The following is a 4,116-nucleotide window of genomic DNA, read 5'->3' as shown; positions in this document are numbered from 1 at the left end:
CTATTCTGGACATTTTCAAATAAATGAAATAACACAAGATGTGGCCTTTTGGGTTTCTTTCTTTCACTTGACATAATATTTTCAAGGTTCATCCATGTGTGCTGTGGGTCAGTACTTCATTCCCTTTATTGCTGACTAACTTTCCTTGTGTGGCTATACCACATGTTGTTTATTTGGTTCAGGTTGTTTCCATTTTTTGGCTATTATGAATAATATTGCTGGGAACATTCTTGTACAAGTTTCCATGTAAATATATATTTTCAGATCTCTTGGGTACATACCTAGGAGTGGAGTAGCTAGGTTACAATGTAATTCTATTTTAATATGTGAGAAACTGCCAAACTGTTTTCCAACGTGGCTGGACTATTTTACATTCCCATTAGCAGTGAATGAAGGTTTCAATTCTCCACATTCTTGTCAACATTTATATTTTCAATTTTATTTATTTTATTTATTTTTGAGACAGGGTTTCACTCTGTCGCCCAGGTTGGAGTACAGTGGTGCGATCTTGGCTCACTGCAACCTCTGCCTCCCAGGTTCAAGCGATTCTCTCACCTCAACCTCCTGAGTAGCTGGGACTACAGGTGTGCACCCACCATGCCCAGATCATTTCTGTATTTTTTGGTAGAGACGGGGTTTCACCATGTTGGCCAGACTGGTCTCAAACTCCTGAACTCAAGTAATCTGCCCGCCTCAGCCTCTCAAAGTGCTAGGATTACAGGTGTGAGCCACTGTGCCCGGCCTTCAGTTTCATTTTTAAAAGGCATTTTCACTGAGCATAGACTTTTTATATTGTCATTGTTTTTCCCTCAGCACTCTGAAAAATATTATTTCATTGTTTTCTGGCATGTATAATTTTTAAATAGTTGCTCTAGATTTTAGAATATACATCTTTGATTTACCACCATCTACCTTCAAGTAATTCTCTATCACTTCATATATAATAGAAGAACTTTAAGATAGTATACTTCCATTTTCTCCTGATCCCTAGTCTACAAAGGACATAAAATAGGATATACTGCTATTATTTTTTCTTTTAATGATCAATTTTCTTTTAAATAGATAGAAAAAAGAAAAATGTAGGTTGCATCTACCCATATTCTAAACATTGTACATGCTTTTTATTCCTTTGTATAAATCCAAATATCCATCTGGCATCATTTTCCTTCTGCCTGAAGAATTTCCTTTAACAGTTTTTACAGTGCAGGTTTGCTGGCAATGAATTCCTTCAGTTTTTGTTTGTCCAAAAAGTCTTTATTTCACCTTCATTTTTAAAAGGTGTTTTCAATGAGCATAGACTTCTGAGTTGTCATTGTTTTTCAGCAAACTGAAAAATAACATTCCATCATCTTCTAGCTTGCCTAACTTGCATAAGAAATCTGCTTGATATGGTTTGGCTGTGTTCCCACCCAAATCTCATCTTGAACTGTAATTCCCATAATCCCCACGTGTCATGGGAGGGACCTGGTGGGAAGTGATAGAATCATAGGGGTGGTTTACCCCATGCTGCTCCCGTAATAGTGAGTGAGATCTCACAAGATCTGATAGCTTCATAAGCATCTGGTCTTTCCCCTGCTTGCACTCATTCTCTCTCCTGCTGCTCTGTGAAGAGATGCCTTCCGCCATGATTGTAAGTTTCCTGAGGCCTCCCCAACCATGTGAAACTGTGAGTCCTCTTTCTTTATAAATTACCCAGTCTCAGGTGTTTCTTCATATCTGCATGAAAACGGACTAATACACTGCTCTAATTCATATATTTTTTCTATTAAAAAAAAAAATCTCTGGCTACCTACTAACAGTGACTTTTTTTTTTTTTTTAATTTTTTTTTGAGACGGCATTTTGCTCTTGTTGCCCAGGCTGCAGTGCAGTGGCATGATGTCGGCTCACTGCAACCTCCGCCTCCCGAGTTCAAGCGATTCTCTTGCCTCTGGGATTACGGGCATGTGCCACCACGCCTGGCTAATTTTTTGTATTTAGTAGAGATGAGGTTTCACCATGTTAGTCAGGCTGGTCTTGAACTCCTGACCTCAGGTGATCCACCCACCTCAGCCTCCCAAAGTGCTGCGATTACAGGCATGCGCTACTGCACCTGGCCTTAACAGTGACTTTTAAGATTTTCTTTTTAACCAGGAGTGGTGTCTCATGTCTGTAATCCCAGTGCTTTGGGGGCCAAGGTGGGAGGATCATTTGAGGCTAGTAGTTTGAGAACAGCTAGGCTACGGAGCGAAACCTTGTCTCTACAAAATAAAATTTTTAATTAGCTAGACACAGTGGTGTGCACCTGTAATTTTAGCTACTCGGGATACTGAGGTGGGAGGATCACTTGAGTCCAGGAGTTCAAGGCTACAGTAAGCTATGACTGCACCACTGCACTCCAGCCTGGGTAATGGAGTGAGACCATGTCACTAAAAAATAAAAATAAAAAAGTTTGTTTTATTGTCACTAGTTTTTGGTTTTTCAGATATTTTTCTGTCTCCCTCTCCTCCATCTGGGGCTCCAATTACATGTGTGCTAGACCTCTGGATATGACCCCCTAGGTCACTGAGCTTCCATCAATTTTTAGTCTTTTTTGTTCTTGCTGTACCTCATTTTGGATAGTTTATTGTTGCAATCTTTTCTACAGAGTCTAAATGGCTGTTAATCCCATCCAATGTAATGTTTATTTTCAATATTGTATTTTTATCTCTTGAAGCCTGATTTGTGTCTTTTGAAATACGCACTTTTCATTCCTCACTTCATGGAGTTCACGTTTTCCTTTATGTTCTTGAGCATATTGAGCATATTTATAAAAGCTGTTTGAATGTCTTTGCCTGACAATTCCATCATTTCTGTCATTTCTGGATATATTTTTATGGCTTCTCCTAATTAGGGGTCACTTTTACTTGCTTCTAGGTATATATGTTAATTAATTAATTAATTATTTGAGACAGAATCTTGCTCTATCACCCAGACTAGAGTGCAGTGGTGTGATCTCAGCTGGCTGTAACCTTGAACTCATGAACTCACGTGATCCTCATACCTCAGCCTCTGGAGTAGCTGGTACTACAGGTGCACACCACCATGCTCAGCTGAGTTTTAAATTTTCTGTGGAGATGGGGTTTTACTATGTTGCCCAGGCTGGTCTTGAACTTCTAGCCTCAAGCGATCCTCTCACCTTGGACTCCCAAAGGGTTGGGATTACAGGTGTGAGCCACCATGCTTGACCCCTATAGGTCAATATTTAAATTAGAATGCACATATTGTGAATTTTACATTGCTGAGTGCTGGATTTCATTTTATTCCTCTAAAGAGTGATTAACTCTTTCTGGCAAATAGTTGAGTTATATGCAGATTAGTTCAATCTTTTCAAGGCTTGATTCAAGCCGGGCATGGTGGATCACACCTGTAATCCCAGCACTTTGGGAGGCTGAGGTGGGCGTATAACTTGAGGTCAGGAGTTCGAGACCAGTCTGGCAAAAGAGTGAAATCCTACTAAAAATACAAAAATTAGCTGGGCGTGGTGGTGGATGCCAGTAATCCCAGCTACTTGGGAGACTGAGGCAGGAGAATCACTTGAACCCTGGTGATGGAGTTTGCAGTGAGCCAAGATCATGCCACTGTACTCCAGCCTGGATGACAGAGCAAGGGAAAATTATTCTCTTCTAGCTATTTTGAAATGTATAATAGATTATGTAAACTATAGTCACCCTACTGATCTATTAAACACTATGTTTTATTTCTTCCATCAAACCATATATTTATACCCATTAATCAACTTCTCTTCATCCCTCTCTCCCCATACCATTCCCAGCTTCTGGTAACCGTCAGTCTGTTTTTTATCTTTATGAGATCTACTTTTTTAGCTCCCACATATGAGTGAGAACAAGTGATATTTGTCTTTCTGTGCTTGGCTGATTTCACTTAACATAATGAGCTTCAGTTCCATTCATGTTGCTGCAAATGACAGGATTCCATTCTTTTTTATGGCTGACTAGCATTCCATTGCATATATATACCATATTTTCTTTCTTTCTTTTTTCTTTTTCTTTTTGTTTTGTTTTGTTTTGTTTTGTTTTTTGAGAAGGAGTCTTGCTCTGTTGCCCAGGCTGGAGTACAATGCTGCAATCTTGGCTCAC

The sequence above is a fragment of the Mandrillus leucophaeus genome, unplaced genomic scaffold (assembly GCF_000951045.1).
Source record: "Mandrillus leucophaeus isolate KB7577 unplaced genomic scaffold, Mleu.le_1.0 Scaffold641, whole genome shotgun sequence".
Classification (NCBI taxonomy): domain Eukaryota; kingdom Metazoa; phylum Chordata; class Mammalia; order Primates; family Cercopithecidae; genus Mandrillus; species Mandrillus leucophaeus.
This window is presented reverse-complemented; position numbering follows the sequence as displayed.